Below are 26,763 nucleotides of genomic sequence, written 5' to 3'. Positions count from 1 at the left end.
TCTCAGACCACTTAGAACGATAATTCCTTCTGCTTTAGAACCTATTTGGACTTTCCCACTCCTACTTAGGCGCTCAATTGATTTGAGTAAGTCCTTCACTATATTGAAAAACACTTTTTGTTAAAACTGTTTAAAGATAGTATTTTGAGTGCGAAATCTGACAACGTGTTAAGTTCTTCTGTCTCAGACCACTTAGAACGATAATTCCTTCTGCTTTAGAACCTATTTGGACTTTCCCACTCCTACTTAGGCGCTCAATTGATTTGAGTAAGTCCTTCACTATATTGAAAAACACTTTTTGTTAAACTGTTTAAAGATAGTATTTTGAGTGCGAAATCTGACAACGTGTTAAGTTCTTCTATCTCAGACCACTTAGAACGATAATTCCTTCTGCTTTAGAACCTATTTGGACTTTCCCACTCCTACTTAGGCGCTCAATTGATTTGAGTAAGTCCTTCACCATATTGAAAAACACTTTTTGTTAAACTGTTTAAAGATAGTATTTTGAGTGCGAAATGTGACAACGTGTTAAATATGTTCTTTGTAGACCACCTAGACTGAAGATTAGCTCTGTACAACGCAGAAAAAACCCACTCAGTGGGTGCACAAGGGAATCAAATAATTGCTTTGCCTCACTACAGGAGGCTGAAGAGCACTCGGTGAGTGCTGACACACACGACCTAAATAATTGCCGGGCTTGGTCACAGGCGGTCTTGAGCAAAGAAAAAAACAGAGACACGCCTTGCTCAAGCCGTCACTGTGTTGCCCAAGAAAGAGCACTGCTCCGCAGCACTGCTACAAAAAACAAGGCACTCGGTGAGTGCTCACAGGACTCAAACAATTGCAGCGCTTCCTCACAGGAGGCTCAGAGCAAGCTAAAAAAAAAAGCTCAGGCCATCACTGTGAGCGCTGAAAAGCAAAGAGAGCACAACGTTCAAACTCACCGTTTGAGGGCTGTAGATAACTGTCGTTGCAGCAAAAAGACAAACAAATGCTCTGAAAAAGAGAGCATTTAGTCTAACATGAAAAGAAACAAACACAGAGAAACACAGAAACACACCGAAACGCAACGAAAGACGCCCGCAAAACTCGCCCGCGCCGCACGTACGTCCCCATCATGAGGAGCACCAAAGCCCAGAGGTGGGGGGAGCCGACTAACCGGCGTCTCAACGGGACAGGGGGGGGGAGGTGCACCCCATGGGGCGAAACGCCCTCACCTTAGAATAATAGTATATATAAGTAATAAGGGGAGAGAAGATCAACCCCTCAACCAATATGGCTGAAAATTGGAGGAGAGTTTCTGCACAATACATGGGGACTACAGTGCTCATACTGGTACCCCAAAACAAGAGTTTTCCTACTTTCACAAGGAAATTACAAGATTTTGGGCATATATTCACGGGGGTTGGGGGGGTCACTTGTAGAGTGAAAATTGACCCCCTAGATCTCGGAAAACCCTATACAACATATATATGGGGAGATTCCCCATTACAAATGGAGTTCAACGAGACTATTCCTGCAGTCAAAGTCATTAATTTCATCATTTCACATGTAGAAACGCGAAACGTACCAGTCACTAAAAGGTCAAAATGACCGTATGTGTCGAGGCCAATTTCTCAAAAACGGCTGAAAGAAACAAAACGCCATTTACAGGGATTCAAGTATTGCTCAAGCTGAGTTCAAATCAAAATACAGATCAAAAATCGGTTCACTCTATGAGGAGATATTCCAAGATCAAGATACCGTACCAAATGACCAAAATGACCCATTTCGGGTCCTGCTTCTGTACTATAACCACATTATAACCACTATAACCACTCATTATAACCAGTGCTCATAACCACACAAGCCACACATAGTGAGTGTGTCAAGGTGACCGACGACATGACCAGAGACGAATAAATATAGTTAATTAATATCGTATTCATGGTAGGTTTCTCTCCTCGGGAGGTCAAACTGGGGTCAAGTTCCCCGGCCAATTTCTCTAAAACGGCTGAACAAAAAAAACGCCCTTAGTACAGTTTGAAGCACTGCTTGAGATACGCATCATATCAAAAAATGAGCCCAATCGGTGCATTATTCAAGGAGTTATAGCAAAAATAAGGTACCATACCAAACTACCTTAGAGGAGAGATACACCACCTCCAGAGCTAAAATTGAACACCTAAACCACAGAAAATGATATATAAACTATATATATTCGGAATCTACGTTAGATGGGCTATTCAAAACACCAATTTTCTAAAACACAGTTCAAGCTTCAAGGTGTCAAAACGGTGTCACCCGCTGGTGTCAACCTCTTCTGGGGCTAAACCGAGGGCAAGTTTACTGGCCAATTTCTCTAAAACGGCTGAACAAAAAAAAACGCCCTTAGTACAGTTTGTAGCACTGCTTGAGATACGCATCATATTAAAAAATGTACCCAATCGGTGCATTCTTCGAGGAGTTATAGCAATTATAAGGTACCGTACCAAATGACCAAGAAGCGAGGTGACCTGACTGCAGAGCTAAAATTGACTGTCTCAATTCCGTAAAATGCTATAGAAAATATATATGGGGATACTCCCCACTAACTGAGGATTCTAAAACACTAACATTTGTTGGGTAAATCGGCTGCTTTGTTGTACCGAAATTTGGGTCACCCAGAATAGCCCGAAAATTCGGACTATTTCAACTTTGAACATTAATAACTTTTTGATTAGGCCGATTTGGGAAACCAACCAAACACTGCAAGCAAGAGGGGTTCAGTGCCAACAAAATGCGACTACCCCCGTTTAATTTGGTCCAGTACTTTAGCAGTTATTAACAAAATACTGTTCTGTACCCCAATTTTTGGGCTAAAATCGAAGCCCAAGATTTCCGGAACCGACGTAAAACAACGTGAAACAGCGTTCCCAGCGTATTTGTGTGCGTAATTCTGGTCCACTTCGAAGTTCTAGGTCACGGCAAACCTTCATGGTGAGGTGGGAAAAAATTTCCCACCTCAACATGAAGGTTATGATGTTTTGTGTGTTTTGACATAAAACAACATCCACAGAAATTTGATGAAATCGTGAAAAAAGAAAAATTGTTGAATTAACCCCATTGTTTGATACAATTAGCTTCAACAACCTAAATAGTGACTAGAAAACACAAAACGCACGCCCAAAAACTTGTTCAATTGCAAAAAACACCACTTCACTCATTCATTTGGTCAAATGACCTATTTTGACTACCAAAATTCACTTTTTGCTAAAATACACCATCATAACCTGTCGAAAAAGCTTAAATATGTGTATAGTGACACTCTTCATTAACTGAGCAATCTAAAACACTATAATACTTAACCTTGAAACATAAAATTTCAACTTTATTTCACCGCCCACTAGCCGAAAATGGCCGAAAATCGAGGTTCGGCGCTTACAGAGCAAAAATTGACCCACTCAACTCCATAAAATCATACAAAAAATATATATGGGGATAAGCCCCAGTATCAGAGTAATCCATCGAATTCATATATGTAGGGATACTATGGTATTTTGGGGTATCCATTACTGGGGAACTCCAATATCACCTAAAATGTTGACCTTTTTCAAATTTACCAATCGATAATTTTTTTACCGAGCCGAATTAGGGTAATACAATTATAAGAAAAACCCGACGGTTACAAAATGAACACAATGAGCTTATGTTTGTAGAGTTCTGCTAAGCAATTGCCCACTTATCAACAAGACAACTAATTGTACCTCTATCAATCTGAATCTGAAAGTCTTTGAAAAAGTGGAAGCTACATGAGGACCATATGTCGTTACCGCTTCTATATTAGTGTAATCCATTTTTCTAGAGGTCTACTTTTTGCAGGAATACTAGTTTTTGATGTAATTTTTAAGGAAGAGAGATTGGGTTCAAGTTGATCCACTTTAAAACCAATGCGTTTCCTGTTGTCATCATTTGAATAAATTAAACCGTTTCTTTAATTCGGTCTCTTTAAACCGTTTTGCTGAAACTTCAGTATTGATATTCACTTCAGAAACTTCGAAATGATTTGAATTACTTGTCTGATCAAGAAGCATCAGCAGAGCTGAAGAGTGGGAAACCTTTAATTTAAAATTAACCGTAACTTTGCGAACCTCAATAAACGACAGGAAAGAGTTCCACAAAAGTTTGTTTTGTCCCCTATAATTTGTAGAGGGCCTTGATTCGGAATATCGTTTCTAAAATGAACAAATTAACTTCTTTTCGACTGACAGGGTTTTGAAGCAGTGCTTATGTAGGAAAATGTAATTAGCTCGAATTAAAAAAAATTCAATCTGATTCTGAAAGACTTTAAAGAAATGGAAGCTAAATGAGGACCATATGTCGTTACCGTTTCTATATTTGTGTGTACTGGTTCTACAGAAAACTATTTTCTGCAGGAATAATAATTTTTGATTTAATAAATAAGGAAGAGAGATTGGACTCAAATTGATCCACTTTAAATCCACTGCGTTTCCTGTTGTTATGATTTAAAAAAATTAAAGTTTCGTTAATCCGTTTGTTAGAAACTTCAGTAATGATATTCACTTCACAAACCCCAAATAGTTCCAAAATTACTTGTTTAATCTAAAAACATCGTTACCATTACGGCTGAAGAGTGGAAGACCTTTAATTTAAACTTAAACGTAACTTTGCGAAACTCAATAAAAGACAGGAAAAATTTCCACAAATGTTTGTTTTGTCCCCTATAATTTGTAGAGGGCCCTGATTCGGAATATTGTACCTAAAATAAACAAATAAACTTCAATTCGACTGACGGGGTTTCGAAGCAGTGCTTATGTAAGAAAATGTAATTAGTTCGAGTTAAAAAAAAATTCAACCTGATTCTGAAAGACTTTAAAGAAAATGAAGCTAAATGAGGATCATTTGTCATTACCGTTTCTATATTAGCGTAATCCACTTTTCTAATGATCTAATTTATGCAAGAAGACTAGTTTTTGATTTAATATATAAGGAAGAGATATTGGGTTCAAGTTGATCCACTTTAAAACCACTGCGTTTCCTGTTGTGACAATTCAAAGAAGTTAAAGTTTTTTTAGCCCGTTTTTCTGAAACTTCAGTATTGATTTTCTTTTCAGGAACCCCAAAGGTTCCCAAGTTACTGGTTCAATCTAGAAACATCAGTAGGGCTGAAGAGTGGAAAACTTTTAAATTAAATTTAACCGTAACTTTGCGAAACTAAATAAACAGCAGGAAATACTTCTATAAATGTTTGTTTTGTCCCCAATAATTTGTAGAGAGCCCTGTTTCGGAAACATGTACCTAAAATAAACTAATAAACTTTAGTTCGACTGGCAGTGTTTTGAAGCAGTGCTTATGTAGGAAAATGGAATTAGTTCGAACTAAAAGGAATATCAATCTGATTCTGAAAGACTTTAAAGAAATGGAAGCTAATGAGGACCATATGTCGTTACCGCTTCTGTATTTGTGAAAATCAATTTTCCAGAGGTCTATTTTTGCAGGAATACTAGTTTTTGATGTAATATTTAAGAAAGAGAGATTGGATTCAAGTTGATCCACTTTAAAACCACTGCGTTTCCTGTTGTGAAAATTCAAAGAAGTTAAAGTTTTTTTAGCCCGTTTTTCTGAAACTTCAGTATTGATTTTCTTTTCAGGAACCCCAAAAGGTTCCCAAGTTACTGGTTCAATCTAGAAACATCAGTAGGGCTGAAGAGTGGAAAACTTTTAAATTAAATTTAACCGTAACTTTGCGAAACTAAATAAACAGCAGGAAATACTTCTATAAATGTTTGTTTTGTCCCCAATAATTTGTAGAGAGCCCTGTTTCGGAAACATGTACCTAAAATAAACTAATAAACTTTAGTTCGACTGGCAGTGTTTTGAAGCAGTGCTTATGTAGGAAAATGGAATTAGTTCGAACTAAAAGGAATATCAATCTGATTCTGAAAGACTTTAAAGAAATGGAAGCTAATGAGGACCATATGTCGCTACCGCTTCTGTATTTGTGAAAATCAATTTTCCAGAGGTCTATTTTTGCAGGAATACTAGTTTTTGATGTAATATTTAAGAAAGAGAGATTGGATTCAAGTTGATCCACTTTAAAACCACTGCGTTTCCTGTTGTGACAATTCAAAGAAGTTAAAGTTTTTTAGCCCGTTTTTCTGAAACTTCAGTATTGATTTTCTTTTCAGGAACCCCAAAAGGTTACCAAGTTACTGGTTCAATCTAGAAACATCAGTAGGGCTGAAGAGTGGAAAACTTTTAAATTAAATTTAACCGTAACTTTGCGAAACTAAATAAACAGCAGGAAATACTTCTATAAATGTTTGTTTTGTCCCCAATAATTTGTAGAGAGCCCTGTTTCGGAAACATGTAACTAAAATAAACTGATAAACTTTAGTTCGACTGGCAGGGTTTTGAAGCAGTGCTTATGTAGGAAAATGGAATTAGTTCGAACTAAAAGGAATATCAATCTGATTCTGAAAGACTTTAAAGAAATGGAAGCTAATGAGGACCATATGTCGTTACCGCTTCTGTATTTGTGAAAATCAATTTTCCAGAGGTCTATTTTTGCAGGAATACTAGTTTTTGATGTAATATTTAAGAAAGAGAGATTGGATTCAAGTTGATCCACTTTAAAACCACTGCGTTTCCTGTTGTGACAATTCAAAGAAGTTAAAGTTTTTTTAGCCCGTTTTTCTGAAACTTCAGTATTGATTTTCTTTTCAGGAACCCCAAAAGGTTCCCAAGTTACTGGTTCAATCTAGAAACATCAGTAGGGCTGAAGAGTGGAAAACTTTTAAATTAAATTTAACCGTAACTTTGCGAAACTAAATAAACAGCAGGAAATACTTCTATAAATGTTTGTTTTGTCCCCAATAATTTGTAGAGAGCCCTGTTTCGGAAACATGTACCTAAAATAAACTGATAAACTTTAGTTCGACTGGCAGGGTTTTGAAGCAGTGCTTATGTAGGAAAATGGAATTAGTTCGAACTAAAAGGAATATCAATCTGATTCTGAAAGACTTTAAAGAAATGGAAGCTAATGAGGACCATATGTCGTTACCGCTTCTGTATTTGTGAAAATCAATTTTCCAGAGGTCTATTTTTGCAGGAATACTAGTTTTTGATGTAATATTTAAGAAAGAGAGATTGGATTCAAGTTGATCCACTTTAAAACCACTGCGTTTCCTGTTGTGACAATTCAAAGAAGTTAAAGTTTTTTTAGCCCGTTTTTCTGAAACTTCAGTATTGATTTTCTTTTCAGGAACCCCAAAAGGTTCCCAAGTTACTGGTTCAATCTAGAAACATCAGTAGGGCTGAAGAGTGGAAAACTTTTAAATTAAATTTAACCGTAACTTTGCGAAACTAAATAAACAGCAGGAAATACTTCTATAAATGTTTGTTTTGTCCCCAATAATTTGTAGAGAGCCCTGTTTCGGAAACATGTACCTAAAATAAACTAATAAACTTTAGTTCGACTGGCAGGGTTTTGAAGCAGTGCTTATGTAGGAAAATGGAATTAGTTCGAACTAAAAGGAATATCAATCCGATTCTGAAAGACTTTAAAGAAATGGAAGCTAATGAGGACCATATGTCGTTACCGCTTCTGTATTTGCGAAAACCAATTTTCCAGAGGTCTATTTTTGCAGGAATACTAGTTTTCACTGCTCAATGTAAAATTTTTCAGATAACCACGCCTGAACTTGTTCAGGTGAAAATTTACCTGAAATTGGTTCAAGTAAATTTACCTGAACTTTTTTTACATACTTTGTGTACATACTTTCCCTGTTTCTGGAATTTCAATGTTTCCGCTCGTTTGGTCATGTCAAATTCCGCTCATTTCCTGCATTTTTTATTCCGATCAAATTCCTCTCATTTCTTGCATTTTTTTTCCGCTCAAATTCCGCTCATTCCTTGCATTTTTTGTTCCGCTCAAATTCCGCTCATTTCTTGCATTTTTTTTATCGATTCCGCTCATTCCGGTCAAATTCCGCTCATTCCGGTCGTCTCTTGCATTTTTTGTGCGGAATTTGAGCGGACTCCTCGACTTGGGAGTTCATATATACGTATACGGTGTCCGTGAGTTCCAAAATTTCCCAAAAGTCAGTTGTTATTCCTTACGCCATTGTGTCTGATTCTTTCTATTTCAGCGATGTGGATTTCACGCTATATGGAACACAATCAGAAGAAGATCTCCGTGAGTTAATCTGTGAGATTTTTCATAGCCACCATAAACTCGCACGAGCCTTCTTGATAAATATATCCCAGACCAAAGTGACCTTTGATCAGACCATCCCAGACGGAAGTAACCTCAGATTGAAGTGCGCTCAAATCTTTCTGATCAGACCTTCCAAGCTTAAATACTCAAATATGGAAGCGCCAATTTTGAAAGTATTGCTAATAACAATCGAAACCCAATTGTTGAGAAAAAAATTCAGGTAGTTTACCGTTAGTGCATTTTTAACTCAATAGATGAACTTTCCATGAGAAGTGGTTTGATGTACAGTTAATTTAAATTACCTCTAAAGAGGGACTGGCTTTGCTATTAGCTGGAACCTTTGCTCCTGATCGAATTGAGTCTTATCAGAAGTTACTTTCGTATACCACCTCAACCTGGGATATGGATGTGTGTGAATGTTTTTGTCTCTGTGTTGCATGCTGTTTATAAAAAAGATTATATCAATATTCTTTTTAGTGTTATTGATAAAGTTATGGATTGTGCATAAAAGAAGGGCCAAGTTGTCGCCCTGTTTATTGCAAACATTTTTTTAGCTGTTTGCTTTTTCCAAAGTTCAACATTTTGGGTTGTCTTTTTGATCATAATTTTATTTTGTGACTTCTAAGTATGTTTTCAACAACAACACTAATCTCATTTACTGTTCTTGAAACATGTTTTTGCTTCACACTTTATCGGTAATAGTGCAGCGTTTCTTTAAGAACTGATTCTTGATTTCTAAAACTGCAATTTCAATATTGTAAGGATATTAAAAATTGTAGGTCTAAATAAATTGTGAATTCAATGAACCGCAAGAAAGAACATCAAGTTCTTGCCATTCGAGATGAATTAGTTTCTTCTCAAAAATTTTGCAAAATATTACAAGCTAAAACAAACAGTAAACTATAATTTATCATAAGAAATAAGTTTTCTTCAGTATTTACTTCATTAATATGCAAACTTGTTTAAGGTATTCAAAATAACTTTCGTTTACTACAGAAAATGCATGGTATCGGAAAATGGTATCGGAAAAAAACCCATGGAAACCCCCCACTTAATTTTCGATAGGAAATAAACACCCACGGAACACAACCACAACGGAATTAAACCACCACTTGACCATTAACGAGCTGAGTATTTAGCGCCTTTGGCCACGCATCGCTTACCATGGCCATGTTTTAGCGGCCCCTAGGACTTGATTTGAAACTATCATTGCTGAACAAATTATTACGGGCGAAATTCAAATTTAAAATGGGAGTCACCTCCGTGGGGGTTTATTACCTACCTAAAACCTAAAATTATGTGGGTTTTCCCGTGGGGGTTTATTTTGTCTTTGTCTTTGTAGAGTTTTTGCGGACATCGCTATCCATTGCTCGCCATACTGATGTCTCGAACGATTCCTCTCCATTGAGCCTGCTTTCCAGCTGCGTTTTCTGCATTGTCGAACCGGTTTTTGTCCCAGGATTTCATATTCATTCTCGGTGGCTTGAGATGCGGTCATAGTTCTTTCGGGACAAGGTTTCTCCAAGTGTGTATCTTTCCTCCTGCAGGCCGTTTCCACGATTCTTCTTCGACGAACTCCAGCATTGCATTCGTGATTGCTTCGGGGAGCATACGCAGTACATGGCCTAGCCATTTTCGTCTTCGCATTTGAATGATGATTACGATGGGTCGCAGTTGTCTGGGTGCTTGAACGATACCAAAAGAACCGGCAAACAGTGCTTGTCTTTATCGACTTTAAAACTGCCTTCGACAGCGTCATAAGAAATGTTATTTGGAACATTCTATTGAACCATGGCCTGCCTGGGAACATTGTTGACATCCTAAAATGTATGTATACAAAAACTCTTCGTCAAGTATGCAGTTTCGAGTCCTTGTCGGAACCCTTCCCTATCGAATCGGGAGTTCTTCAGGGGTCTATCTTTGCCCCTATTCTTTTTAACCTCGTAGTCCATTGGGTATCTGAGAATGCTCTGCAAGGTCAAGAGCTAGGTGTTACAATGGATGACATGATTATCACCAACCTTGCTTTCGCAGACCACATCGGCTTTGCAGAAGGCAACCCAGAAGACGCCCAAAAGTGTTTACCTCTTAAACTGTTTCACCAACTCTGCAGCCAATTGTGGCCTAGAAACAAATAGGTCAAAAACAAAATTTTGCTCCAGTTTTCCTTCTGACCACATCGAGTGCCTTGGTGAGCCACTGGAACAAGTTTTTTGCTACCTGGGCAGTAATATTCAGCTCGATGATGGTGTTTCACATGAAATATCAATACGTATAGGAAAGGTAACGAACATGAAGTATACCATGCCGCAGTTGCCAGTCTTCTTCTCTATGTATGGGAAACCTGGCCGCTCAAAACATCAGACCTCAAGCCACTGGATTCATTCCAGAGGGGGCTTATTTTTTCCAGTGTTTTGGTTCTCGTTGTGTAAAAAAATTGATGGAAAAGTTTTCATTTAACACCCAAATTGGATGAGTGTTGCGAAATGTCTTCTAAAGTTTATTTATTGAGCGTTTGTGTTTGTTCGCAATGGCGGAGCAGAGTAGTAGGTAACTGCTATTTAATCATCACATCTGGATGTAAACTTGTGGCGTTTTCGCGCTAGGTAATAAATAATGAGTGACAGTACAATTTAACCAATGTGCCATACTGACCAAATTATAAGCAATGCTTTCCCATATATATGAAAAAAAAAGGAAACTAGTGCAAAAGATAACAATGAATTGACACATAGGATCGTAAAGTCCTGTAGCCAAGTTGTTTAATGTTTTCTGGCTACTGTGACCTTGTTTCGCTGGCCATGATTCAATCCTTTCTAAAAGTATCTCCTACGTAAATTTAGAGATTCAAAGCGTTGATCCCAATGATCTTTTTACGTTTCCGAAACCATACGATTCACCATTTTTCCGCTTCCAAGCATATATCTCACATTAATTTTGCGTTTCTTTCACTTTTCTTCCGTTTCGAAGCGTCCATTTTACATTTTTTCAAACTTTCGAACTAAGTCACCGAGACTCGAACTACAGATTTTCGTTCCGAATGCTCGTTGATTCTGTGCCATCACATTTTAGTGTTGTTATGAATTGTTTGCTTCGCAAATCTGACTTGAACATGTCATCGTGGTTAATGCATTGAATCCGTTCGACTGTTCTCGTTGAAAACCAGTCGTAAGTTCTACCAGAGACAACTTGATTAACATATTCTGTTACCACAGGCACAGAGTGGTCACAGACCAGCCTCATGCTCACGTATTCTTGCTCCTATTCATCCTTTGATGCAAAGGAGACTCACCAATAATGAAGCACCTTCTGAAAAAAAGATAAATTTTTGATTAATGCTCAACTTTAACGCTTAATTATGCAAAGTCAATGCTAAAATTTTTGTTTATGGAAAATCCAAGTAGGCGACCCGAGCAGTATTAATCGAGGGGTAAAAACCAACGTTAATCACAAAATGAGTTTCATAAAACACATTTCACAAACTTTCCTTGAATCAAAATTCAGAAAGTTTTCTTGTCATTATTTTTAATCATTCGTCACTGGTGGAGTTCACAAGAGCTGATAGAACTCTAGATAATCAGATGCACTCATATCGGACGTTAAAGTTAAAAACAATTATATTAAATCATGTTTTTCTTTGAAAAACAGACTACTTTGGGGAAGAAAGAGTACTTTTGCAGTCGACTATCTTTGGAGTATGTCAAATCTTCAATATTGACCGATTTTAGTGGATTCAAACCAAAGAAAACTCTCAAAAACTTAAATTTAGTCAAGTAAAAAGTTAACTGACTTCTTTTTTTTCAAAAGAGTATGACAATGTATCATGATTGTTTGAAAAATTATAAAAATATTACAAGAAAACTTTTTCTGTTTCAAATAAATATGGCAATGTATCGAGATTATAAAATTTATGAACCAAGGAAAAAAACTCAAACAATTGAAAAAACTTTAGTATAGAAAGTTCCGGTTCAATGAAAAACGAAAAAGTAGAGAAAGTTTACCAACTTTCAACACCATCTTGAAAATGCGTTTGTAAGGAATCATGAAACGCACTTCGAGTTCAACAGGTTGACAAAGGCGATCCGGAAAGTTAAGGTTCAGAATCATCTACGAAGCACACAAAAAGCGCAACGATTATATAATATCAAGGTTTAGAAACGTTGAATTTATGTCAGGTCTAGGCTTTTAGGCAAAAATTTCTGTACAATCAACTCTCGGACAGGCTGATTTTTTAATTTTGTATTTGTTTGTTTGGCAAATAATGAAACTTTAAGTGTACTCTCGTTTGCATATTAAAATTTGATTTGATTCAAACTAAATATACCTGTAAACATAACAGCAATTGCAAGCAAAATTCTATTTATCACCTTTTGTTGTTTGCATTAAAGTAAAAGCGCTTACTATTCAATCTTGGACCTGAAAAATTGTTCCTAACGATTCAATAGTGTGAGGTTATGAGGACCTATCGAAAAAGCGGTTACAGTTGTTTTAAAATATAAATTGTTCAAACTAAACCATAATCACATAGTTGTGCATGTTGCTCTCCTATCAATGACAAGGAAAATTTTGCAGCAACAAGTTCCTTTCAGCGGTTCTAAATCTGTCCGGACATTCCTTTTTGTAGTTAACTTTTCTGAACTGTTTTGTTCGCTAAACTATAGGTTACCGATGCATTAGACATTCATTTTATCCCAATAAATACAGTTGCCTTACAGTTTCCTTACAGTTGCTTAATTTCCTTCATGAGCCGACGTTTTTTTGCGGCTACCTAGCAGTTTTGATCTCAACCCCCCCCCCCGTTTTCTCCCGTATATTATTACCTTATTAACGGGCCTTGTATATGAATTTTTATTTACTCGCCTTATTTTTATCAGCAAAATTCTGCTTTTACAGGGAATCCGGGTTTTTCTGGCTTTCTGCAATTCAGTTTTTTACTTATGTAAGAATATAACTTAGAACGAGCGCTTTTTTCAACTCGTTTAGTGTTGGTTTTACTTTAATTCGACGCATTCACCGCAAATTTTACAGATGCAATACATAGGGTAGTTTGCTATGGCTAGTTTGTCAAATTAACCCTAACAATGGTATGTAATCATATTACGCAACCATCCATCCCATATTTTCTGCAGAATACTGGGAAACGGAAACAGTTTTGATTATATTATAGAGTGTGTTCTATCACTGGACTATGATGATTGTTCCACGCTGATTCCTGGGTGGAACGGACCCCCTGATCCGGCAGATTGTATCATTGAGAACACAGGTGCTAATTATGTCCGGGTAAAACTGCTTCTCATAACGGAAACTCATTTCTTCGAGAATGTTTTCTCTCTAGCTCCAGGCGTTCCTTTAATGGTTACAGGCAATGAATGGGACTGAACAATTCAGCAAGGAAATTTTTCCCCTCAGTATTTTGATCCTTGAAATATGTGTTTAATGTTTGCCTTCATGAGCCAGCTCCCTTTCCCGCATCGGGCACTGTATTAAACTGAACATTGCGAGGAGAAAAGAATTTGTCCCTTTCCACGCTGCCCAAACTAGTTTCCATGTGTGTGCATAAACTAATGAATGTTTTTGAAGTGATTATAGCTTGTATAGAATATAATGTGCTATAGCGACTATGCATTAAATACATTATACTTAATCTCAATTCAATTCAAATTCATAATTTATTCAAGTCATCCCCCCAAACTGCCACAAAACAGATGCCAACTTATAAAAAATAAATCAGACGACGGCTTTTGGAAATTGAAAATAATATATCTTTAAGCAGGTGCAAAGATGAAAATTCTTTTCAAAAGACGGGAGGACCATTAAAAATTGATCGGATATTTACACTCTTTTCCCGTAATTTTTCGGAATAATCATCGACCCGGGTAGAAATATATCACAACTTTCCCGATGACAATTAAAATTCAAATGTAATTTTCTAAATGACGTCTCAATTTGAAACAACATTTATCTTTGCTATAATGTATAGAGAACAAATTCAGGAACAATTTATAGAGACCTGTCGTAGGTCAATCCATTTGTACAAATACGATAATGTCGGGTAAATACTCCATTCGGAATTCCTCTAATAGAAAAACAAGTGTTTCAATCACGCGTATAAGAGAATTTAAAAACTCGAATCGAGAAGCGAGTGCCATAAACTGACTGGGCTTTACTGACAAAGACCCTCGTATTCCGTATCATATAAATAAAAGCTTATCAAAGAAAAACACAATGTAACAAAAACATACTACAAAAATTACACTGCCGAGGGTCGAGGAGTGTTGTCCGCAATCTTCTGACAACAAGTGGCAAAAGTGGATCGACACACACCCATCCTGAAATGGCCATGACGTACACATATTTACACAATAAACAGTCCGAAAGGTGAATTTTAGTTTCCAGAAAGAGTTCCTGTGAATTAATTACAGAAAGGTTTTTACATCAGTTCCCGTGTCGAGGTTTGGCGGTAAATTTTCATAAGAAATGCAGTGAAATGCAGTGAAAAAAAAAATTATCACCGCGTATTTCTTACATCTTTGTGCGGTGAATGCGGTGAGTTGCGGTGAATTATTTAACTTCACCGCATTTTCAGTATTCTTACGAAAAGAATGTTATCTACCCGGTTTCGAACCTAATTTTTTCACCGCATTCACTGCTTTCATCGCATTTCTTACATTAAATTGCCACAAAAGTCGATGCGGTGCATATTTGTAAGAAATTCGGTGAAGTTTGTGGTGGTTTTTTGTAAGAAATGCGGTGAAATACGGTGAAAAATTTATTGTCAACGCATTCACCGCAATCACCGCATTTCTTACAAAAATTCACCGCATTCACCGCATATCTTACAAAAATTTACCCAAAAACCTCTACCGAGTTTTAATGGTACCTCTTATGTACACGCTTCCTTCACTAAGCGTGTTTATGGTCCGTTTCTATCTACCAAGTTCCTTAAATTTAAAAATTTAAAAGCAAAATATAATTGCTAATCGACCCAAAAAATTGTCTTCCAATTGAATACTGTCGGCCCAGTACTGCATCAGTGTATCCTAAGAGTATGTTGCTACCTCATTATGTGCAGTCTATTCACACTGATATTTTTTTCTGAAAATAGGCTGTACATCCTTGGATTTGATTCCCATGATGTTCGTAGCAAAGTCATGGCAAAATGTGAAAATTTCAAAATTGAAATTTCGGGAGATGCACTTTTTGCGCATGAAGATGGCTTAAAATCTTAAAACGTTGCAATAAACGTATTAAGAGTAGCAAAAACCCACCAAAACCAGTAAAAACCAGCCGGGTGGTTCAGGCGAAACCAGAAAATGCAGATTTTTGTGGTTTTGTTTTCCGATTGTAATGGAAATTTGTATGAATGTTTTGGTTTTTTTTTAATCTTCAAAAATGTAAATTTAAAGTTATAACCACAACAAGAACGTTTGGTTAAATATTTACATTTTCAAAATCGCCTCGTAAATATATGAATAGTTTGGTCTTTATACTTCAGTAGAAAAATTTCCTAAAGCCTCTTACTTGTCTATCTATTGGAACACGTTCATGCAGTTTGACCATTTCGCTGCTTAGTTTTTCCTTAAATTTGTTTTTTGTTTTCTCTTTTCGGATTTCAATTGGCAAATTATTCCATTTCCTCGAAAAATTTCTGATCAGTGACCTGTCACTCCATTTGGATTGGCACTTATTCTTTGGAAAAAACTGGACAGTTCTGCAGTTTTTGGTCAATTCGTACTTTTCAAGAATCCTGAAAGAGGAGTTTTTGGTTTCTCGACTACTCTGTTTATATTGTGAGAGGAGGTCAAAAAATTTAAGAAGACAAATTTTTAATGAAAAGCTCTGCTGGTAAAATTTTGTCTTTCAGTAAAAGATCTCTTGCACTGTCAAACTTTTTGCGCAGGTGGCAAACCTTTATTCCCCAATTTATTTGATTATAACTCTTTGAAGTGACATAACCGACAACGATTGAAAAAAAATTGCACTGAAATTGAGATGGGACAAAACAAGTGATTTAAAAAGAACGATTCTTGCTTTTAGTGGTAGAAAATGTCTTAGTAAGTAAATTGACCTAATAGCATTTGCCATTTTTGTTAATGTTTTGTTCAGCTGAATGTCAAAATTTAGATTGTTATCAATCATTATACCTAAATAACGACAACTTGTTTTTAGCTCTATGAAAATTCCATTATAAGGAAATTGTTCAATTTTTGATTCACCATTTTTTGAAAAAACCACAATTTCTGTTTTATCTCTGTTTAAAGTTAGCATATTTTGCCTCATATAACTGTCAGTACTTTCAAATACACTGTTAATTTCGCATAAGAGATTTTCATCGGATTTGGATTGACAAATAATGCATGTGTCATCTGCAAACTGTAAAACGTCCTCTCTTTCTTTCATTTTTTCAGGGAAGTCGTTGATATATATTAAAAAAATTAAAGGTCCGAGAACTGTTCCTTGAGGTACTCCGTGATTTATTGTCACCCAGTTCGAATATTCTATGCCGTTCTTTACGCATTGTTTTCTGTTAGACAAAAACGATTCTAGCATTGCAATTGATTCCGTACTAAATTCATATTTAGTAATTTTTTCGAGAAAAATTTTGTGAGAGATTGAGTTAAAAGCTTTGGCTAAATCCAAGAATACACTAACAACGGTTTCGTTTTCTTCTAACAAACTATTCACTGATTCTGTCAACGATATTACTGTGTCATTCGAAGATTTTCTTTTCAGAAACCCAAACTGATTTTTATTGATTATTTCATACTTTTCAACATGTTCTAGCGTTTGTTGGAGCAAAAGTCTTTCGAAAATCTTCGCAAGAGTCGGTGTAACTGAAATTGGTCTGTAGTTTCCTGCTTCCAGTGGATCCCCTTTTTTGTAAATTGGAGTTACATATGCTTTTTTAAGTATGTCAGGAAAAATGTTTTTTGATATACATTCGTTTATTGCAAACTGTAGATGTGTTCCAATAGACATTTTGCTACACTTGAAGGACCATGTAGTGAGTAATCCAGGACCCGCTGCTTTGTTTTGTGGTAATTGATCAATTACAGTAAACAGTTCTTTTCTCGTTATATGTCTGAAGGAAAACTCAGTTTTGTCAAAAGCAAAGTCCGGTAGCTCAATCTTTTTTGTCTCGCCTTCGTATAAACCTAATTTAGAAAAACAAATATTAATTGTGTTAGCGATTTCTTTTTTGTCTTTTAAGATATCTTGGTTGAACCGAATTCTAGAAATTTCGCCGTTTTTATCCTCGTGTTTTATTTTTGTTTTAATGAATTTCCACTGTTGTTTTGAATCGGGAAGACTATCGAACAATTTCTGTGAATAATTGTGGCTCGCTCTTCTAAGTAGTCTGTTTGTATGGTTTCTTATTCTTTTGTATGAGTTATATGTGTCAACGTCTGCTGTTATCTTCCAAATATTGAAAAGCCTGTGCTTTTCGTTGATTAGATTCAGAATTTTTCTGGATAACCATTTCTTTTTCGTTGATTTTGGTGATGGCTCTCCTATTTTGATGGGAGCTATACTATTCAGAATATTTTCAAACATAATTGAAAATTTTTAGCTCCGAAAACATACAGTTCTGGGACGACGATATACAAATAGAATAAAATGTTTCAGGGCAGATATGATATGGGACCCAGGTACGGGAAGCGATTAATTTGAAACGCGGTCTAAGAAGTTTAGTTCCGAATTATGAGTTATGAATGGTGTGTATTACATAAATTGCACATATCGGGTTTTACTGAGAAAGACTGATAATGATAACAAGTTATGATGAATCGTAATAAGAACTAAATCTTGTGAACTGTGAGAACTGGGCGAGGTCGGGGGGGGGGGGGGATTTCCTACAATGACTGGAGGATTCGGCAAAGTGAGAACTGCGATTGTACGGCGAGGATCTAAAACAAATCGGTGAACTCTACGGCAACTGTGAACTGCTCTGGATGTGATATTCGCATATATTCGATGTGATATTCGATGAGATATTTGATAAATGCATGATTTTATTCATTTAGCTCAAATATAAGCACTGGCTCAATATAGTGTTTGTCGAAACAATTGTTTTGCACAATTAGGGAACACTTGAGGTATATGAGAGATGAGAGGTTTGCAAACAATTAGGCATCTAATTACTATAGGAGGGGCACATAATTGCCACCACAATAAAAGCTATAAGCAGTTGGCGGGAAACTTAACGTGCATGCTATTCATAATATGCATAATAAGTCCAGCTTTTTAAACATGATAAGCAGTAAAACTTCATTTGTAAAAAATCAGTCTGCGCAGTCTATCAACAGAATATATAACCAAAAAAATCATGTTGTTCAGTCTCTAAAATGCCATGATCAGATTTCTGGGCATTATGAAAAAATATACCTGAAATATCAAGATTCAACCCTGATGGGTAATGACTGGTAAGTCCGGGGGTGCACTATGAAAATGATATAATGGCGACTCAGTTTACATAAGTTTAAATATAGTGGTTGACGAAACTCCAAAACTGGTTCTTAAAATGACATCCGAGTCAAAACTCCAAATTCAATAAAACTGAACTGCTGAATATCCCGTTGGTTTTAGTCATGCTAAAATTACAGTTGAAATTACAATTTTCCATTTGTTGATGGAAAATAGCCTTTGAATTAAAAAAATGAAAGCAAACAATGAAATCATTGTTTTAACCCTTTGGTGTTGATAATTTGTCAACTTCTCAATTTAAGAATTCATCATAACAAAATTTGTTTATTTTTTAAAACAATTAAAACAACTTCGCTTTTACCAGGAATCGAGAGACCGCTCGCTTCCCGGGTTGCCCATCATACAACTTTCCTTGATTTCATACAAGGTCATATATGATCCCCGGTAATCATACAAGGTCATATATGATTTGTATGATTTCCCGGTAATCATACAAGTTTCATACAAAAAATAAAATAGTGTTAAACCACTCTAATCGTAACAGCTATAGCACTCATTCGGTATGAAATACACCAGACTAACCCAGCGATGAGTTTTTGAGACTCATTTTTCCCGGTAATCATACAAGGTCATATATGATTTGTATGATTTCCCCGAATCATACAAGTTTCATAAAAGAAAAAAATTAATTGTAAATGAGTTAACAATTATAACGCTCTTTTAGTAAAAAAAAACACACGAGAGTCAACCAAACGATGAGTTTTTGAGTTGCTCCTGTTGTTTTTTGAAAAAAAACCCAAAAAAACCTTCATGGCGAGCTGGGATTTTTTCAAACATAACGATAGCGGTTTTTGGTATTATTCAAAAGCTTAATAAAATAGTTGACCGTAAATGGCTCCAGATTTAAGTCTAAGGAGTCGGTTCTAGTTGTATTCAACTTTGTGAGAAAATTGTTTCTCTTAATATCCCAAAAATAGGAGTACAGTTCGTATGTTTGTTGATTTCTCTTAAACCAATCTACCAGACAGAACAAACATAGTCTTAAGTTGTTGATATTGAATTATTCTTGACTGCTCTAGATAATTGTTCCCAAAATCTGTCGTGGCAAAAAGTTAAAGATGTTCAAACTTGAAAAGAGTACTGAATTTTGTCATACTCTTGGACATCAATTTTGTGATACAAAAAAACGGGCGAGTCGCTATGCGAGCTACTCCTCGATAGGCGTGGAGTTTAGTGGAAGGAAGCTCCGCAGTTAGTGGAATAAAGTTTCTTCTATAAAACTGTTTTACATGAATTTGCGAAAGTTGGCTGTCCACTCGAAAAAAAAGATTTATTTTGGGAGTTCTACTGATTCCCCTGCAACAAACGAGAACCCAAAGGGAATATTCAGGGTTCTCTTTTCTTTTGAAATAGCTGAACAATCTTGAGCAAATGAGTTCTTCTATTTATTGGGCTCATTAATTGATGTTTTTTTTTCTAAACTATCAAAAAAAATGTAAATCCCGCCGATTTAAGGCATTACCTTAAAAGTTAAACTATTTTGGATGTTAATGTTACAAATATGTCGAGCTATTTGATCTCCCAGAGTTTGCGCGACGCTATTTAAATCTGAAATTGGGTGCAATTCGCATTTTTTTCAGTTTTTTAATTGTAGGTTATACAGGAATTTCTGGCTCCTCTTGTTTTTTTTTAAAAAAAACCCAAAAAGCCTTCATGGCGAGCTGGGATTTTTTCCAACATAACGATAATAGGTTTTGGTGTTCAAAAACTAAATAAAATAGTTGACTGTAAATGGCTCCAGATTTAGGTTTAAGGAGTCGGGTCTAGCTGTAGTCAACTTTGTGAGAAAATTGTTTCTCTTAATATCCCAAAAATAGGAGTACAGTTCGTATGTTTGTTGATTTCTCTTAAACTAATCTACCAGACAGAACAAACATAGTCCTAAGTTGTTGATATCGATTTATTCTTGACTGCTCTAGGTAGTTGTTCCCAAAATCTGTCGGGGCAAAAAGTTAAAGATGTTCAAACTTGAAAAGAGTACTGAATTTTGTCATATTCGTGGACATCAATTTTGTGATACAACAAAACGGGCGAGTCGCTATGCGAGCTACTCCTCGATAGGCGTGGAGTTTAGTGGAAGGAAGCTCCGCAGTTAGTGGAATAAAGTTTCTTCTATAAAACTGTTTCACATGAATTTGCGAAAGTTGGCTGTCCAATCGAAAAAAAAATTGGATTTATTTTTGGAGTTCTACTGATTCCCATGCAACTAACGAGAACCCAAAGGGAATATTCAGGGTTCTCTTCTCTACTGAAATCCCTGAACAAGCTTAAGCAAATGAGTTCTTCTATTTATAGGGCTCATTAAATGATATTTTTTTCTAAACTATCAAAAAAATGTAAATCCCGCCGATTTATTGCATTACCTTAAAAGTTAAACTATTTTGAATGTTAATGTTAAAAATATATCGTGCTATTTGGTCTCCCAGAGTGCGCGTGACGCTTTTTAAACCTAACTTTTGGTGCAATTCGAATTTTTTTTTTCAGTTTTTCAATTGTAGGCTTTACAGGAATTTCTTGCTCCTGTTGCATATTTAATAAAAAAACCCAAAAATCCTTCATGGCGAGCTGGGATTTTTTCCAACATAACGATAATGGGTTTTGGTGTTCAAAAACTAAATAAAATAGTTGATTGTAAATGCCTCCAGATTTAGGTTTAAGGAGTCGGGTCTAGCTGTATTCAACTTTGTGAGAAAATTGTTTCTCTTAATATCCCAAAAATAGGAGTACAGATCGTATGTTTGTTGATTTCTCTTAAACTAATCTACCAGACAGAGCAAACATAGTCCTAAGTTGTTGATATCGAAATATTCTTGACTGCTCTAGGTAGTTGTTCCCAAAATCTGTCGGGGCAAAAAGTTAAAGATGTTCAAACTTGAAAAGAGTACTGAATTTTGTCATATTCGTGGACATCAATTTTGTGATACAACAAAACGGGCGAGTCGCTATGCGAGCTACTCCTCGATAGGCGTGGAGTTTAGTGGAAGGAAGCTCCGCAGTTAGTGGAATAAAGTTTCTTCTATAAAACTGTTTCACATGAATTTGCGAAAGTTGGCTGTCCAATCGAAAAAAAAATTGGATTTATTTTTGGAGTTCTACTGATTCCCATGCAACTAACGAGAACCCAAAGGGAATATTCAGGGTTCTCTTCTCTACTGAAATCCCTGAACAAGCTTAAGCAAGTCACAGTCACTGGAAATGTTCTTTAGAACTGTTATTCAATAATGAATGCGGAAAAACAAATCTTTTCTCAAATTTTATGGCTGAGTGGTGTTTTCCACAAATGAACAAATTTTTGGGCGTGATTTTTGTGTTTTCTAGACACCATTTAAGTTGTTGAAGCTAATGAAATCAAATAATGGGGTTAATTCAACAATTTTTCTTTTTTCAAGATTTCATCAAATTTCTGTGGATGTTGTTTTATTTCATAACACACAAAACATCATAACCTTCATGGTGAGGTGGGAAATTTTTTCCCACCTCACCATGAAGGTTTGCCGTGACCGAGAACGTCAAAGTGGACCAGAATTACACCCACAGATACGCCGAGAACGCTGTTTCACGTTGTTTTTTGTCGGTTCTGGAAATCATGGGCTTCGATTTTAGCCCAAAAAATGGGGTACAGAACAGTATTTTGTTAATATCTTCTAAAGTACTGGACCAAATTAAACTGGACCAAATCAAAGCTAACCGCATTTTGTTAGCTTTGAACCCCTCTTGCTTGCAGTATTTGGTTGGTTGCTCAAATCGTCCTAATCAAAAAGTTATTAATGTTTAAATTTGAAAAAAGTCGAATTTTCGGGCTATCTTGAGTGACCCAAATTTCGGTACAACAAAATACGGGAGTTACCAAACAATTGTTAGTGTTTTAGAATCCTCAGTTAGTGGAGAGTATGCCCATATATATTTTTTATAGCATTTTACGGAATTGAGATTGTCAAATTTGGCTCTGAAGTCAGGTCACCACGCTTTTTTGGTCATTTGGTACGGTACCTTATATTTGTTATAACTCCTCGAAGAATGTACCGATTGGGCTCATTTTTTAGTATGATGCGTATCTCGAACAGTGCTACAGACTGTAGTAAGGTTTTTTTTGTTCGGCCGTTTTAGAGAAATTGTCTAGTAAACTTGACCTCCATTTTAGCCTCAGAAGCGGTTGACACCAGCGGTTGACACCGTTGACACATTGAAGATTTGAACTGTATTGAAAAAAACAGTGTTTTGAATAGCTCGTCTAACGTAGATTCTGAATATGTATACTTTATATAGCTTTTTCAGAGGTTTAGGTGTTCAATTTTAGCTCTGAAGGTGGTGTACCTCTGTTACAGGGTCATTTGGTACGGTACATTATTTTTGCTATAACTTCTTGAAAAGTGCACCGATTGGGCTTTTTTTTGATATGATGCGTGTCTCAAGCTGTGTTACAATTGGTACCAAGGGTGTTTGTTTTTGTTCAGCCGTTTTTGAGAAATTGGCCAGGAAATTTGACCCCAGTTTGACCTCCTGTGGAGAGAAACACCACATTGAGTACGATATTAAACCTTGTTGTGGTTCAATCCACGGTGATATTTAGTGTGTTAGATTCCCCTGTTTTCTTCCCATATATATTTTACTGAGAGGAGTCTTCTATATATATCCTGAGGAGTCTTCCCATATATATTTTACAGGTGGTTATAATGAGAGGTTATGCTATAGTACAGAAACAGTACCCGAAATGGGTCATTTTGGTCATTTGGTACGGTACCTTTATGTTGGAATATCTCCTCGTAGAGTGAACGATTTTTGATCTGTTTTTCGATTTGAACTCAGCTGGAGCAGTACTTGAATCCCTGTAAATGGCGTTTTGTTTCTTTCAGCCGTTTTTGAGAAATTGACCTCGACACATACGGTCATTTTGACATTTTAGTGACCGGTACGTTTCGTGTTTCTACTTGTGAAATGTTGAAAATTGTTGTTTTGACTGCACGAATAGGTGCATTGAACTTCATTTGTAACGGGGATTCTCCCCTTATATATTTTATATAGGGTTTTCTGCGATCTAGGGGGTCCATTTTCACTCTGCACGTAACCCCTCCAACCCCCGTGAATATATTCCCAAAATCTCGTAATTTCCTTGGGAAAATGGGAAAATTGTTGTTTTGGAGTACCAGTATAAGCACTGTAGTCCCCATGTAATGTAGGGAAACTCTACTCCAATTTTCATCCATATTGGTTGAGGGGTTGATGTTCTCTCCCCTTAATACTTATATGTATACTATTATTCTAAGGTGAGGGCGTTTCGCCGCATGGGGTGCACCCCCCTGTCCCGTTGAGACGCTGATTAGTCAGCTCCCCCACCGCTTTCTTATTTTGGTGCACCCCATGCATTTTGGGCAGTACGGCGTGCGTGCGTGCGGCTTTCACGACGTTGCGATGCGTTTTCTCCGGCGTTTCGTTGATCTCGTCAGTACATGGGCAACTCTATTTTATAAAAAGTTCTGATGTTCCCTTTCAGCAGTAAGTGTCACCCCAGCTGCACGGGTCGAGGCAGCGCCCAAATAGTCTGGTCGGCGACCGGAGTGGGCTCCAAATTAGTAGGATAGGGTTAGCATAATTTGTACTACTTCATGTTGCTGTAGAGAATACTAAGTTGCCTCTAATATAGTTGGATCGAGACAGCACCCTTCGAGTCAGGTCGGCGACCTGACAGGTCTGGAAAATAGTAGGCTAACAGTAAATGAAGTTTCTAGTTGCTTGTTAACACAAATGTTCGAAACTCACTATAACTTCAGTTGAAATGAATAACCTGCTACGTAACTTCAACGTTGGACTGATAGGCGATTCTCATCTGACTAGAATGGCTCCCTTCATGCAACCACAAGTTCGCATTATTGGCAGAGGTGGCGAAAGAGCTAGTAACTATGCTAGATATTTGCAGGAAGTCAGACAGCTGGACATATTTGTTATTTTTATCGGAGGAAATGACATAACTGGCAAGAATGGCTCTCCAGCGTCCTCTAAATTGAAGGACTTAGTACATGATATAAAGTCATTGTTCTCCTATGCAAGGTCGTACGGCGTCATGGTGTTGACATGCGACATCATTCCTCGGGATGCCAACAAAAATGGCACAGGTTTAACCAACAAAAGGCTGTTGAAAAGATTCAAGCGCAAGCATATTGTTCTGAGAGGTTGCTTCAACTTCCGAATGCTACGCGACACGGTGCACCTAGAAAATTATGACGAGTTATGGGAGCTCCTTGAGGCCAAAATGGTTCAGAGGTTGCATGATGCGTATCGGTTTTGAAGCCCTTTAATAGCCAACTTGTTCAACTGAAGGGCCGATTGAGGCCTTATTTATTCTGATTGACGTTGCTATTTTCTTTTCTTTTATGTTTTTTGTTTTGAAGCATCAGTAAATGTTTCCATTAATTCAAGCCTTTTGAACTTAAATTTTCTGCAAAACAATAATTGAAGTGCCGATTGTGGCACAACTTTGCCTAAAAAGATGTTAAATTGAGCGCTATTATTGATTGACATTAAGTTGTTTCTACTTACTTTATTAAAACTTTCCTTGATGTGGTGTCGATTGATTGTTTAGTGAACATGTTTAACAATCAGACGTTTCAAGTTTGGATGCGCTTCTCTCGGAAACAGGAGTAGTGTCGATTGTGGCACAACTTTGTCTAATAGATGTAAAATATGTAATAGAGGTTTTTTTTGCCTCGTCACTTTTAATTTGAAATTAGGTCGGTTCTGGTCCCTTGAGATCTTAAGGCAATTTATGTAATCAGTAACAAACTAATGAAGTGGTTGGAGGCAATAGGGCTGTTTTTTTTTCCAAGGGTGGGTCAAAAGATGTGTTTCTCTTGCCAAAACGTTTCTTACAGAAGGTCTTTGAATGTTTTAAATTGCTTCAATTCTGATAGCAATTCAGGTTTTTCGGGGCTTTCTGGTTGTGGCGTCTCTCTACAAAACTATTGCATACTGCTGTGCAGAAGAAACGGGTCAAGTTTTGAAAATTTGGCTGAGAAGTTCTGTTTTTCTTTGGAAATTGGCCTTTTTTTGTCTTAGAGGTACAATTTTGTCCTTTTTAGGCCAACTTGGGGTAACCTATATTGGTTTCTGGTGGTTTTTCTGGACGTGAATCGCTCGGTATGTATATGGAAATGGGTGTATACGAAATCTGAGCCAACAGGTACTTCATCTTCTTGGTTTGCAATTTGTCTGAATGAGGTCAGCTTTTCACTTCAATTTTTGTTCGTTTTTTTTGCCTAATTTCCTTTACCACTTGACTTTTCACTGCTTTATGTCTCTTCGAACCCTGTGGGGAATCAACTATGCAAAGTTATGAACTGGTTGGAGGTTATAGGGCTGGTTTTTCTTGCAAGCGTGGGTCAAAAGATGTGTTTCTCTAGCCAAAACGTCTCTTTCAGAAGGTGTTTGAATGTTTTAAATTGCTTCAAATCGGATAGCAATTCAGGTTTTTCGGGGCTTTCTGATTGTGGCGTCTCTCTACAAAACTATTTAATACTGCTGTGCAGAAGAAACGGGTCAGGTTATGAAAATTTGGCTGAGAAGTTCTGTTTTTCTTTGGAAATTGGCCTGGCCTTTTTTTGTCTAGGAGGTACAATTTTGTCCTTTTTTTGGCCAACCTGGGGTGACATATATTGTTTTCTGGTGGTTTTTCTGGACGTGAATCGCTCGGTATGTATATGGAAACGGGTGTATACGAAATCTGAGCCAACAGGTACTCCATCTTCTTGGTTTGCAACTTGTCTGAATGAGGTCAGCTTTTCACTTCGATTTTTGTTCGTTTTTTTGCCTAATTTCCTGTACCACTTGACTTTTCACTGCTTTATGTCTCTTCGAACCCTGTGGGGAATCAACTATTTAAAGTTTTAAACTGGTTGGAGGTAACAGGGCTGGTTTTTCTTGCAAGCGTGGGTCAAAAGATGTGTTTCTCTCGCCAAAACGTTTCTTTCAGAAGGTCTTTGAATGTTTTAAATTGCTTCAATTCTGATAGCAATTCAGGTTTTTCGGGGCTTTCTGGTTGTGGCGTCTCTCTACAAAACTATTGCATGCTGCAGTGCAGAAAAAACGGG

The sequence above is a fragment of the Convolutriloba macropyga genome, chromosome 4 (assembly GCF_964194025.1).
Source record: "Convolutriloba macropyga chromosome 4, txConMacr16.3, whole genome shotgun sequence".
Classification (NCBI taxonomy): domain Eukaryota; kingdom Metazoa; phylum Xenacoelomorpha; order Acoela; family Convolutidae; genus Convolutriloba; species Convolutriloba macropyga.
The sequence above is the reverse complement of the archived record's forward strand: the minus strand, read 5'-3'. Positions refer to the sequence as shown.